The 14029-nt window shown below is 61.5% G+C and overlaps 1 protein-coding gene across 2 annotated transcripts in view; it reads right to left on the bottom strand.

The window, feature by feature from the left end:
• The window catches only part of MOB2 (MOB kinase activator 2), a 69246-nt gene that overhangs the window by 44478 nt on the left and 10739 nt on the right, over positions 1–14029 (bottom strand). Inside the window, exon 1 of one of the 2 annotated variants that reach the window (XM_045066752.1) lies at positions 4764–4870. The exons of the other annotated variant lie outside the window; for it this stretch is intronic. The gene's annotated coding sequence lies outside the window, so the exon portion shown is untranslated. Of the gene's footprint in view, positions 1–4763; positions 4871–14029 lie in introns of those variants that run through there. 2 annotated transcript variants of the gene reach the window in all.

Below are 14029 nucleotides of genomic sequence, written 5' to 3'. Positions count from 1 at the left end.
CCGTCAGGGACACAGCCAGGTCAGCTACACAGTTACCAGCCCACATCCCTGCCTCCAGGAAACCGAGGCTTCCAGCGATGGAGACAAACACGGAGAACTCTGGTGCTCTCCGGTTAACACGTGCCGTGGAGAAGACAGCGGTGAAGGGACGGGCAGCAGTGATCGGGGCACTGGACGGAGAGTTCACTGGAAGCAGGAGGTCAGGGACAGTGTCCTGGTGGGGGGACATCAGCACAGAGACCTGAGCGATATAAAGGGACAGGCCACGCAAAGGTCTGGAGGAATCGGGAAGTGCCAAGACTCCGGGGCACAAAGGATCCGGCCGCGCAGGAGGCAGGAAGCCAGCAGGCTGCCACGGGGCCTAGTTGGCAGAGCGGAGCAGGGGGTGAGGGCCCGAGAGTCCAGAGCCGCAAGCCCCCCCGGGAGTCTGGTGCAGCAGAACCCCGGGGGGACCCTGGAGGCAGAGCCACAGCCGACGTGCTGCTGTGGTGCCCAGGCAGAGAAGCAGCGGGGCTCCTCCAGGACACCATGTGCACGGCCAGAACACAGTGGGCTTGGGGTGCGCCTTGGCAGCAGAGCCGACCTCACAGGGCTTGGAGACAAAGAAACCAGAGGCTCACGGCAGCGGCCGAGCAGGCCAACGAGCGGTGCCCGCAGGAAGAAGGCCCCCCGGGCACCTGCGGCGGGGAAAGGAGGAGCTCGCTGTCGGACGCGTGGGGTCTGGGCCAAACACGGGCCACCCAGATGGGGACACGGGTGATGACACAGGGGGCCACAGGCACCGGACAGGAACTCGGGACATGTGGGAGGGAGCGAGCCTGGTCCAGCCAGGGCACAGGCATAGCCCAAGAGGCCAAGGCTCACAATGGCAGGAAGAGAGGGCGCCCACAGACGCCCACCGCAGTACTCTGAAGAGCCCCAAACGACACTCCTAGAGATAACCCCGAGCACCTCGCCACTGAATGCCCCACAGAAGCAGTGGGGAGCTCTGGCTCCTCTGGCCCCCGACAGCTCGGAGAGTAACAGCAACCCTTCCCTGGGAAGGTCCTGCCCAAGGCGGAGATGGGAACCGTGTCCCCCCAGCACGTCCTGCTGCTCTCGCCTCCCCTCCTGCTGGCCCTGAGCAGAGGCCTGAGGCTGAGCCCTGCTCCCCAGAGGCCTTCCCAGCAAGGCCTCTGCATCCTCAGCACCCCCGAAAGGAGGAGGAGCTGCCCCCGCTGCAGAACAAGACATGGCTTGGCGCTGGGGCCACCTGCTGCCGCCTGTGGGGACTTCCCTGCCCAGAGGGCCGAACACCCAGGCGTCGAGCGCCCCCACCCCGCTTCCAGGCAGGCACCGCATGCATTCGGGGGGAAGGCCTGGTGCAAGGAGAGGCGACAGGCAAGACTGTCCTGCTTGGGGAAAGCCTTTGTCACTCGGGGAAAGCGGACTCCGTGACAGAGAACCACACGCGCACACACAACGCGAGGGCCACGTCTTCTCACGGAAGTCCTGACTCTGATTCCTAACCACGGCCTCGTCACTCAGTCCCCACAAGCAGAGGAAATGCAAGGCAGAAGCTGCTGGGCCCGAGGGTCCAGGGTGAGCTGGGGATGGTGGAGGGAGCTGCCTGGGAAGGGGTACAGAGAGCAGGGGACACGGGAACCCACATCCTGCCCTCTGCAGCCCAGCAGCAACCAGGGACTGAGGTGAAAAGCCCAGGTCCCGGTACTTCAAGAGCCAGCGACCCCCCTCCCCCGGAGTGAGGCTGTGCTTGGTGCATACCCTCCCCTCCAGCACTGGCTTCAGGACTCCCACCCCCACAGTGGCGGGGGAGCCTCGGTCCACCCGACCAGCCCCATGGCACAGATCACTACCTTGGCAGCCCTCCCAGGAGGAGGAGCGCACCATGCTTGGCAGGGGCACAGCCCACACGCCGCGCACACGCACACGCACGCGGTGCGCACCCTCCGTGGTGCGATACACGGGTCGGCTGGCGACCTCTGGCGAGTGCTCAGCACAGCCCGCTGACAGGGCCGTCCCCCAACGTCCCCGTGTGTCAGGAAACAATTCTGAGTGAGCGAGCCTGCGTTTTCTCACATTTTAAATGCATGTCCTCTCGTGTGATTTTTTCTTCCACTTTCTTATTTCAGAATGGAAAGGACTCCGGAACCGTGTTTCTCATACTACGAGCGGAACCCACTAATGCGGGTTGTAAAATTGCCTTGGCGGGTCAGATCTTTCAGGGGAAAAAAAAAAAAACACAGAACAGAAATGATCACTGGCACATGCCCCAGGCCGGTCTGTCTCACTCACGCACACACATGCCAACACACACAGACGGGCACAGACAGCATATTCTAAGTCACTTTATAAAATGAATTTCATGATCACGAAGTTTCAAACGTTTGACCTGGAACAAATGGTCACTGTGTCCGGCCTCTCACGAGGGACAGTCTGTGTGGGACACCGGGCCTCGGCGAGCCCGCCGGCCAGGACTGATCTGCTGGGAGGTCTACCTACCGTGAGAACCGCGAGGCACCCTCTGCGGAAGAGGCTGGTGCAGGGGAAGCAGCCGCGAGCACGCGTGGCTCTGCCACAGTCCCGAGGAGAAGGCGCCGCCGCGTCAACAAACAAAGCCACACGTACAAACAGAACCGACGGAAAACGCTCTCCGAACGCAATGCAGTTAAGTGTGTCCACCGAACCAGGCTCTCCGCAAGCTAGCCCTGAACGTCAACCGAGCGTTGCTCCTTTCAAAGCCGCGTCTCAAATTTTGCTCCAGACAGTTACTGGAAGCTTCACTTACTGGAAGTTCTTCCAAAACGTGTCTTACAGAATGCAACGCCCAACACCCCCGAACTCCCAGCCCGCGCTGCAGTCGAGGTGCCCGGGGGTGTCCTGCCTGCTTCTGCGGCGGCCCCCAGCATCACGCCGACGGCATCCCCAACCCTGGAGCCCTGCCGACCCAACAGGCTCTGGCAGTTATGAGGGAAGTTAAGAGAAGCAGTTAAGTGGGGAGCCTGGAGGCTCCGGAACCACAAGCTCGGGGGAGGAATGCTACTCAAGGCCCAGGCCGCTTCCTCCCGTGTCCCCGGACCCCCGAAGCGGTTGTCAGGAAGCACAACACTCGCCTTTCATTCGGGCAGCCTCAGCTCAGTAAGAGTCTGGGATCTGCCACTCTGTGCTTTGGCATCTGGACGTGGGCACCTGGGACAGCTGCTCTTTCTGCCCTAAGCCCAGCACCCAGCTCCTGGCCTCCCTGGATCAAGTCCCTTTGGATAACCAAGTCTGGCCCCTAACCCAGGTGATCCTGCTGGGCTCTTTCCCCAACACAGACGATCGGAAATCCTGGGGCTGCAAACCCGGGGCCCCTTCATCAGGTGAGGGAGCAGTGCTGCCAATGGTCACCCGAGCCGAGCAAGACAGGGAACTGTTCACACGCACCAGAAGGAGGAAGCTGAGACAGGAGTGGCGAGCCAAAACCCAAGAGCAGGGCAGCCAGGGGACAGTCCCCCAGGGCTCCACAGCCATCAGGACTCCTCCCCTGTCCTGCAATGCCCCCGCGGGCCAGAGGAAGACACTGCCTTGTGCTGCTGTGCTCAGCGCTCACGCAGAAACCCACGGGGACTACGGCCGGGCAGACACACCACGGTCTGTCCTGCACATCACACTGTTGAGTTCAATAAATAACCGGCCAAGGATGTTCTGACCATGGTTATGCCGCCACACCCAGCCGAGAGCCACTCAGAGTCCACGCCTCACTCCCTGGCCCAGAGGCCAGCCCGGGCCCCGGGAGGCAGTGCTCTGAACTGGAGTGGGGGGCAGAGCTGTCCACTCGACCTTGCTGAGGAGCTACGGTGGGCACTGCTGACCTGCTGAGAGCAGGCCGCCGCTGGGGACCGTCTCGGGGCCGGCGTCTGGACTACAGTCACACAACGGAGCGGCACCGTGCCACGGGGGGAGAAGGGAGACCAAGGCTTTCTGAGTGTTGGGGGCCAGCCACTGCCGACAGCAGGTGCCCCCGGAACGCGAGGCGAGTCCAACCGGGGAAGGAGCCAACGTGGGAGGCAGATGGCAGACCCCAGGCCCTGGGGCACAGACAAACCCCAAAGCAGCAAGGTCGGGCGGAGCAGAGCCGTCTCACAAACGCTAACCACGGCTCCCTTCCCTGTCGGAGCCCGGCTGCAGGACAGAAGCCCCGGCTCGGACAGAAGCAGCGAGGAGGCTAGTCCAGACAGCAGAAGAGGGGACCTCCAGCGCGCACACAAAAAAGAACACATTTGGGTGCCGCCCCCACACCATGAAAACAAAGTTTACAAAGCCCACCGAACAGGAAGACCTGCTTTTTACTTCACGGAAAGAGGTCAGCGGAGAAGGGCGGTGACGGAGCGACCGGTCACCGCAGGGCGAGGCAACGACTAGGGCAGAAGGGACCCTCTGCACCACAGGAGCCCGTCCCCAAGACGAAATGTAAGCCCCAACTTCAGAACGACTGCACTCCGGAAACTCCAAGAAGCCGAGAGGGATCTGTGCTGACGCGTGAGGACCAGAGAGACTCCGCGCCCGGCCGAGGGCTCCACAGCAGAGCCGGCCCTCGCGGCTCCCTCCGGAGGCCCACGAGCAGCGGGAGCGCCCGGACCCCACCACCGAGACGGCCTCCAGCGGGAAACTCTTCCGGAAGCACGCGGAACTGGAGACCCTCCAGGCCGCTCTGAGCAGGTGCGAGGGAACGGCCCCTGAATTCTGAGGGCGGGTAAACCGACGGAGAAATCAACGCTCACCCGGAACTTCCTAGGCTGATTTGGGAGACCCTGGGGTAACCAAGCCACCGACGGGCGGTCTGTGTTCAGAGCGCTGCAGCCCAGGCTGCCCGGACACCGGCATGTGACTTCTGGCGATGTGTTTAACCCCCTGCTCCCTCCCTCTCACCCAGTGAGGAGAAACAAGACACCAAGTAAACAACAGCCCGTGCCCAGCTCCAACCTCAGTGGCGCACAGGGACCGCAGGAAGGCTGAGCTCCGCAGAGGGAGGTCCTCCGGCCGGCGCGCAGACTCGGGACGCCCGAGGTGTTGTGAATCACGCTCCCTCCCTGCCCGCGGCCACTCTTATGAACAGAGACCAGACCCACGAGAGGACAGCCTAGAAGGACACCCCTCCGCTGGGCGTGGCACCCTCCTGGTCTGCGGGAGGAGGCGGCACTCCGCGGCCAGCCGGGGCATGATCCGTGCATCTGTCCACTCACTCTGACGGGGTTCAGGGTCTGTTTCTGTCTGCCCAGCATCATGACCTCGGGGCGCTGTCCCCAGTCACCTGGGATGGATGGGTCAGCAGGCTGGGGGCCGCAAACCAGAGCTTCTTTCACTGAATGGCTGCTTTGATGCCCCAGAGCCCGGGCTCTCCGACACCTCTGCAGGGGACTGGATGAGCCCCCTCCACACGGGGGCAGGTGGAGAAAGCAAGCAGCCTCAGGGTTCTTCTCATGAATGCCCCACTCAGAGCCCTTGGGCGCTCCAAGACAGATGTGGTCAGGCAGACTGCACTCCCTGGGCTCCCCGGCAAGAGGCTGGGTGGACGCAGCGGAGGAGGCTGAGACAGCCCTGTGTGTGACACCCACGGGACACGCATCGCCGGGCACCTGCCCTGGCCAGCCCTAGAGACAGACCCTGGGACACGGCACCACGGGACTCACTGCCCTGCGTCCAAGGAGACGGCCAGCAAGTGGAGCCCGCAGAGGGGAACAGAGCCTGGAGAGAACCCAGCACCCTGTGGGATCCGAGAAAGAGACCAGGGCTGGGACCTGGAACCTTTCTGTCCCAGGCAGCCTTGGCCACCTTGGGGGGGAAAAGGATGACAGGCTGTGGCCCTGACAGAGACGCTGCCCCAAGAGAGGGGGAGGCCACCAGTGGGGCCCGCCAAGTCTCGGGATCTGTTGGGGGAACACCACAGGGCTTCACACGAGCCTCGGGGTTTGTTTCCGGAAGGGATGTCAGAGCCCAAGTTCACCTAAGGTCACAGCGGGAAGGAAGGTCGCTGGAGTGAAGACAACTTCTACAGGTCCCAACGACTCCTTCCACGGTCGCACACGCCGCAGACTTGGGCGCCTCCAACGTCACCGCTGCAGGGTGCAGCACGAGAGCCAGCGGGGCGGCAGACGGGCAGCGAAGGACACCCGGTGCGCCTCTCGGCAGCTGGAAACAGCCCTACTGAGCGGCGCAGGCGTGAGGAGCAAGGGCCTTACTGGTTGGTTCTCATGAACAAAGACGGCTTTACCCGTCTCTTAAAGGACAGCCGGGCTGTGACAATCGCGCAACACACATATTTATTTGGGAATACCCGCTGCTTTGTAGGTTATGCTGCCTGTGAGCCCAGAAGCAGCCACCAAACTTCTCCCCCAAGTCCCATCCATTCTCTTTTCCTTGCTTCCCAGGAAGGGTCTGGTCTCTGTGGCCTCAGGAGCTGGAGGGTGGACACGCACGCCAGTGGGGCTTTCAGAGGGCAGGCCGGCTGGGCGACCCCCAGAGACTCGGCTCTCCAGGCCCGCCCCCGCCCAGGCTCTGCTGCATGGGCCTCGGGGGCTGGGAGAGCAGAGTGAAAGCAGAAGCAGGAGGAGGAGAGAGGGAGAGGGAGAAGCAGGCGTCCCGCCGAGCGGGGACCCTGATGCAGGGCTCGGTCCCTGGACCCTGGGATCATGAGCTGGGCCAAGGCAGAGGCTTAACCGACTGAGCCCCCCAGGCGCCCACACCTGGAGTGTTTCTTACCCCGATACCACATCACCCTCACCTCTGCCTTCTCCCTTCCCTGTGACTCTCAGCGGTGACTTAGGTCCTGTCTCTCAGCAACCCTGAGTGGCCAGAGGCACGGACTCTTAGTGCAGTGCAACCAAGCACCTTCACGAGAATATACATTCTGTCTTGTCTTGGGTTAAAGAAGCAAGTCACTCTCAAACCGTTAAGAAAAGAAAATATATGTATACACACATACATGCGCGCACACGCGTGTGTGTTGGGGGCGGAGGCGCGGGGCGGCGGGAGGGAACCGGCGAGCAAACCCGTGCAAGGCTCGGAGTGTGGACGGGCACCCAGGGAACACGGAGACAACTTCTGCCACTCCGGACCCTGAAACTGCGGCAGCCAGGAAGGAAACAGCAGCAGCTGCGCCTGGGGGAGCAGATCGCTCCCAGAGGAGCAAGAGTCTACCGGACAGCCAGGTTCTCAAAGCAACACCAGAACCAGAACCAGAACCAGAAGCCAGTGGATGGACATCGAAAAGGGGCTAGAAGAAAGCACGCGAAACCGCGCTGTGCAGCGAAAACGTGTGTCAACGATGAAGGCGGACCGGAGGCCGTTTCAGGCCGACGGGGATGGGGAGCTCCTCACCCGCGGCCCAACACTGAAGAAAGGAAATGGAAAGGATGTCCTTCAGGAGGGAGAAGACCAGATGCGCAGAAACCCACAGAAATCTGGTAACAAGAAAACACACACCCCGAGAGAAACCCAGCGTGCGAACCAGAGCTAACGCGTGCACGGGTACAACACAGTGCGCGAGCGAGCGCGTCTGTGAGTGCACACAAGTCCCGAGACCACACGAGGGGGTCCGGTCTGAGGTCTGGAAGCCACGGGGGGGGGGGGGGGGGGACGGGACGGGCAGGGAGACAAAGGGGCTCATTAGCATCAGACATTGAGTTTAGGGTCTGCGCAGTAAGTGACCTCTAAGAGAAAGGAACGTCGCCTGCACAGCTTCCAGAATGGGGGTGAGGGTCAGGACGCAGGACTCAAGAGGCGCCCGGGGGGTGTAGCCGGGTGTCCTACTCCTGATTTCAGCTCAACTCACAATCTCAGGGTCCTGAGATGAGGCCCACGTCAGACCCCATGCTGGGCGTGGAGCCTGCTTGGGATTCTCTCTCTTTCTGCCGCTCCCCCCAAAAATTAAAGACTAAAGAATAATAATATACAAATTCAAACAAAAGGCAGACGAGCAGCGCTGCAGGCAGGCCGGAGGGGGAAGGTCTGCCCACACACCTGGCTACCGCCATACACTTAAGGGGAAATGGGCTGAAAGGAAGGCCAATCTGCGTGCCGCCCACTGGGGTGACCATTACAGACCTACGAGGTCGGCCGCGTGCAGTGCCCAACGTTGCGGCACCCCCCAGAGGCTCCCACCTGTTTCCTGCCCTTCCACAAGGTCTGGCCGCACCCCCTTTAGTCCATGCCACATGCCACACCTTTCCCCAGGGCGCTGGTCTTTTTGCTCTTCTGGGGCTATCTTCTGATGAACAGAGCTTCTCGGTCTTAATGTAAACCAAATTCTCTTTTCCTCTATGATCAGCACTTCCTGGCCCTATTTAGGAAAACCGCTCTTAACCCAAAGGCCAAGAATAGCGTCTTCTGTGCTATCTTCCCGAACAGCGCTGTCCAAGAGAAACACACCACAAGCCACAAATGCCAGCCACGTCTGTAATCTCTCATTTTCTAGCAGCCACATTAAAGAGTAAAAGGAAAGAGGCGAAATGAATTTTAATAATTCTGTTTGGCCCAAATTATCATCCTTTGAAAATGTGACAGAGGACACAGAAACATCTCACGTTATTTTTTTCGAAGTCTAGGTGTACGCTTCCACGCACCCGAAGCGCTCGATGAGCGCGTGTGGCTCTAGAACTCTGACACCTACTCTCCTCCCGGCCCCAGTGCTCTCAGTACGGTATGGCCTACGGACAAAGACGTTCCTAATACACGGCTGTGCAGCCGACCCCGCACGCTTCCTTACAAAGACTCTGCACCTTCCCTTTTCCTCTGTAGAACAGGCTTGCCGGAGACCTTCCCTTTAGCCCTATGGTCAGCGCATCGGACTCCGGCCTTGGCGACTCTGCCGAAGACCCCGTTTCCGGCGTGACAGCGGCTGCTCCCAAGCTCGCACCTCCCGTCCCTCCACGTCCTCTGGCTAAGACTGCCCTGCGGTGACACCTTCCTTTCTGATCTGTGCATCCAAGGCTCTGTACTGGTCTCTGGTCCACATGCAGCCCACAAGTCTCAACAGGTAGTATCTTTGTTATCTTTCAGCTAAACATATTTTCTGCTTTCCATTACGCATCATTCTTTGTCCCCCCCCAGATCCGTAAAAGTGTATATCCTCCTCATGCCCAAACACAGGGAGTCGGCCTCTTGGTTGTTGATTTCTGGTTGGGTTCCACTTGGACCAAGAACACGCTGGGGACGGCCGCAGTGGGCGGAAACCTGCTGAGGTTTCCATCAGTCTGTGCTCCCCCCTGAGCACTTCAAGAGGACGTGCAGCCTGCGCTGCGGGGCTCCCTGCTCGATCGGCTGGAATCCCGAGGACCTCGGCCAGCTAGCAGGTATGGTTAGGGTGCAGCTAAGCTGAGCTGCCGTGACCAGGACCCGCCCTTCCCAGGCATTAGTGCAGGCGGGGGTGGACTCAGCCTCCCAACACCTTCCTAAGGCCCCAGGCCAGCAGGGCAGCTCCACATCCTCCCCAGGCGCTGTCCAGGGACCCGGAAGGTAGGAACAAGAGGGGAGGCAAAGTCAGGACAAGCAGTGTTTTTTCCTAAAATTTTGTGTCCTTTTACCAATCTCTTACTTCCCCCAGCCCCTGGCACTTCTCTATCACTCTGTTCCTGAGTTTGACTCTTCTTTTTTTAGATTCCACTTATAAGCGATGCCGTGCGCTGTCTTTCTCCATCGGGCTTATTTCTCTTAGCACAACGCCCCCCAGGGTCACGCACGTAGTCGCAAATGACAGGATTTCCGTCTCTGCTAAGGCTGAACGGCATTCCATTGTGAAGAGACACCACATTTCCCTGTCGACCTACACAGGTTGCTTCCGGACGCTGCCTGTTGAGAATAACTCCAGGAACGATGATGGGAACACAGGCGTGTCTTCAAGATCGATTTTGTTTGGATAAAGACCCAGAAGAGAAAATGCTCGATCATACGGTAACTCTGGTTTTAACTTCTTGAGGAAACTCCACACCGTCTTCGCCGGCGGGTGGACCACTGACACCTCTGTGGGCAGGACACTGTTCCCCACCCTCACCAACACTGGCTGCCGCCTGGCTTCTTTATGGCCGCCATTCCGACGGGTGTGAGGGGACAGCACAGTGTGGTGGTGATGTCCATCTCCCTGATGAGTGATGACAAGCATCTTTGTAGGTACCTGTTGGCCATCTGTAGGCGTTCTTTGGCAGACACGCAGATGGGAGACCCTCCAGGCCACGAACACCGCGTGAGCGCAGGTCAGGGATCTCACCTGGAAAGGGCACAGCAAAGGGCTGACCAGGCTGCAGGTAACCCTGGGCTGGAGGGAGATGGAAAATTTGGACAAAGGGTCTTTTAAGCAGGAGTATGATATGATCAGCTTTCTGCTGGCCTGTGGAAGATCAGAGTCAAAGATAAGAACAGGCAGTCCCTAAGCCCACATCTGGGAGAGCCCAGAGCCCCACAGCCTGCCTGAAGGGAGTGCAGCAAAGCCATGGCCCCCGCCAGGTTATGCAGTCTAGGCCGGCTCCTGGACAGGCCCACAGCTGGAGCCACGAGGTGTGTGAGCAGCCGGGACAGGGCCTGCATGGGCACGGGCTCTTGGCCCAGGCACACAGGTCAAAGAGCACAGTCTTCGCCCTAGACCCCTGCAAATGTCATTTCAGGGGACATTTTATTATTTTCATTAGAATTCAAAGGACTCTGAGTTCTGGGACAGAAAAGACACGGAAAACAGCAGTGCTCCTGCGGATGGCTCCTGGCAGGGCCACCTGGCTCTGGAGGGCAGGGTGGCCCCGCCAAGACTGTGCTCCCAGCTGCTGTGTTACTAGGCGCACACTGAGCCGTAGCTACTGTAGAACCGGCACAGAATGCCGACAGGACAACTGGGGACATCTACAGGTACCGCGTCTTGACCCTACCTACATCTGAGTCCCTGGTCCAAAAACAAACCATCAGAACAGACTCAAAGTCCAGCACCCCATGGGCCCTGGCTCTGGCCCCTACACTACAGCCCACCCCCACTGCCTGGTCCCAACCTCACTCTCCCAGGGGACAAGCCCGCCTGAGCCTGGCACCTTTGTCACCTATGGCACTGCAGCTACCAACTGCTGCAGGCCGAGAAAAGCACCTGGCCAGGGGTGCACAGGGCCGGCCACGGAGGAGACCCCAGCCCCCCGAGTCCCGCACAGCAGCACCTGCTCCTACCGTGCGATCACCACCATGTGCGGTAGGAACAGGTCCCACGGGAGCCCATGCCGGAACGTCGCCCCAGCTGGCATGGAACCGCGGGCCTCACACACGGGTGTGGCTGCAACTTGCAGCCCGACACCAAAGGCCCACAGGCACGCTGCCGGCAGAAGGAAGGGGCGGCACCCAGTCCAGGGGACGGCGGCGACAGCGCATCCCACCACACTGAGCCTGCCACCAGCCCAAGCCCCTGGCCGGCCCTGACCCACGGGTCCCTGCTGTGCTGAGAGGAGCAGGCAGTGTGCGCCACGCAACGGGAGGCAGACACGGGCCAGCAGGGGACACGGACCGCAGGACCCCTCGGGTCCCGTGGCCTGTGCTGCTCCAACGACAGTGCCTCCGGCCTCGGCCATGCCAGGTACAATGACCGCGAGAGCACGGCTGAGGCGCTCCATCCCGGGAGCACAGCAGCTCCCCAGGTCTCCGTCTGAGAACTCACTGAACGACCCAGGGCGCTGGCGCAGAGTGGGGGAGGACCTATTGGGCAGGGGGCGGTCTGGGCCCTGGTGCCGGCTGGCACAGACCCATCTTCGGAGGCCCCCTGCACCCCCTCGTCCATCTCAGGCCCCAGTGGTCCAGGGCGGAAGTCTGAGACAGGGCTGGGCAGGGCCCCGGCGCCCCCTGAGAGCCATGTGAGCCCCACCCACAAAGGCCTCCTCTGGCACCAGCAGCAGGGCAGTGGGCTGTGCCCTCCCACCGAGCCTCAGGAGAGAGGACACCCTTTGGGGAAACTGAGGGCCCCGGCCACGATCCTGGTGACAGCTCAGACCTCAGGGGCCAGCAAACCACAAACCACTCCTTAAAACCGCGAGTTCCGTGAGGAGGCCAGAGGGGAGGGAAACCCATACAGAGCGCAAGCCCTGTCCCCAGGCCCCCACCCCCGTGCCCAGCAAGCAGAGAGCCCGCAGGCCGCCGCCCTGCTCCTCGCAGAGCCCTGAAGACAGAGGGGCACACCTTGGGGCTGACCGTCTGCGTCGCTGAACAGCAGCTGCTCTCCGTCGGCCTTGGAGGAAGCACACCAAAGCCAGCGAGGTCACAACAAGACAACACGTTTGTTTTCACGTGAATTATAAATGCCAGGAACTCCTGACACAAGTCCGCTGAGCCCAGCACTTCTTCAGCCAAAAAGGTAGGAGGCCTTTCCAGCAGGAACAATAGAATGTACTTGAAAACAAGATTTTAATTACAAAGCGTTTCAAAACCCTAGCAGCGGAGAAGGGACAGCCGCGAGCAAACCCCGAGACCAAAGCACAGGAGAGAAGTGAGCGCCCTCTGCCCTCCACCAACACAGAGCTCAGGCCGGGGGGGCCGCTCCCAGGAGGCAGAGTGGCAGCAGGGACAGCCCGTGTGCGGACAGAGTGACCCCCGTGTGCCCTTGGCGGAGCACGTCCGTCTCTCTGAAACCAGGAAACTGGGTTACAACAAGGCCCGTGCCCACCACCCACCAGGCACCCGCTACAAAGTCTGCCCCAGTCACGACCATCCCGCAGGGCAGGGGCTGGGACCCGGGGGCCTGAGGCACAGGGGGCAGTCGTGATGCCTGAGACCACGCGGCCTGCAGAGGGCAGAACCAGCGCCCTCGCCTCCCCGCCGGCACCCCCGCCCGAGGGCAGTGCCCACAGGACACACGCGGGCTGCCGACACTCACCGGGCCAGCTGCCCACCGGCAGGCGCAGGGCTTCCCGGGGCGGCCTTCTCCCTGACTACACCAAGGACGACAGAGGCTACCAGGGGTCTGTGGCAGAAGATGAAGCCCGCGCTGAAGGGGCAGCACTCGTGACAGACTTTATTCCGGGCGCGGGAAAGCCGGTGCGGCACAAACACCCCGCCTACGGGCGGGAGGGCCACAGTCCGGCAAACAGGTACTGGCCCCGATCTCCCGCGGAAGCCACAGTGCTCGGCGGCACGGCCGAGTCACGCACTCAGGAAAGCGCGGGCAGCCTCGGGCCCCGCACTCTCTGCCCTGGGCCACTCCCCAGCTCACCAGCCAGGAGGGAAGGTCACACCACCCAGAGCAAGAAGTAAGCACCCTTCAGGAGCACGGCCCAGAGGACACCAGGCCCCCGGGGGGACTCCTCTCTGCCGCCCATCCTCAGCCGGAGGGCAGCGCTGGCAGGGGAGGGCCGGGCTGGCGGCCTGGATTCCTTCCCAGCCCTTTGTTCACTCACCCCAACCGCCAAGAGGACAGGTGCCGAGGGATTGGGAAGAGGGCTGGGGGGTGGGGGGCTCTCGGCCACTGTGTGAGCCGTTCCCAGGGATCCTCCTGGGGACTGCTCCGAGCCAGAACTGCTGTCCACCGAGCTTCCAAGCGGACCCCTAACTCACCCAACACCTCAGAGCATGAGAAGTCCTTGAGGGGCACTTTGAGAAACCCTGCTCTGGGGTCCCCACATCGCCCCCATGCCGCGCTGCCTTCTCGGTACTCTGCGGCCTCAGCGACCCAACGCGGCCCGAGCAGGCCCTGGGCAAGCCTGGCGCTCCTGGCCAGCGCCTGGCACTGACGTGAACGGAATTTCTTCCCAGAGAGCACACCAAGTGGTGCACACGCGTCCAGCAACACGTGTGCGAGTGCATGTGCGAGTACATGTGCGAGTGTGTGGGGCGGTGACGGAGAGACTGTACGAGAAGACACGAGATGCTGGGAAGATCCCCCCACGCTCGCCAGGAGGAAAAGCGCAGGGCCAAGCTCTGCTGTGCCCGCAGCCCTCCCCAGGCTACGACCCGGAGCTGCCACGCCCAGGGCCTGGGGCTCGCTCGGCCCAAACACACTCACACCCTGCAGCATCACTGGTCCCCGGCCAGCGCTCTG

Source organism: Mustela putorius, unplaced genomic scaffold, assembly GCF_011764305.1.
Source record: "Mustela putorius furo isolate JIRA1106 unplaced genomic scaffold, ASM1176430v1.1 tig00000127_pilon_pilon_pilon, whole genome shotgun sequence".
NCBI classification, from domain to species: domain Eukaryota; kingdom Metazoa; phylum Chordata; class Mammalia; order Carnivora; family Mustelidae; genus Mustela; species Mustela putorius.
The sequence above is the reverse complement of the archived record's forward strand: the minus strand, read 5'-3'. Positions and strand labels throughout refer to the sequence as shown.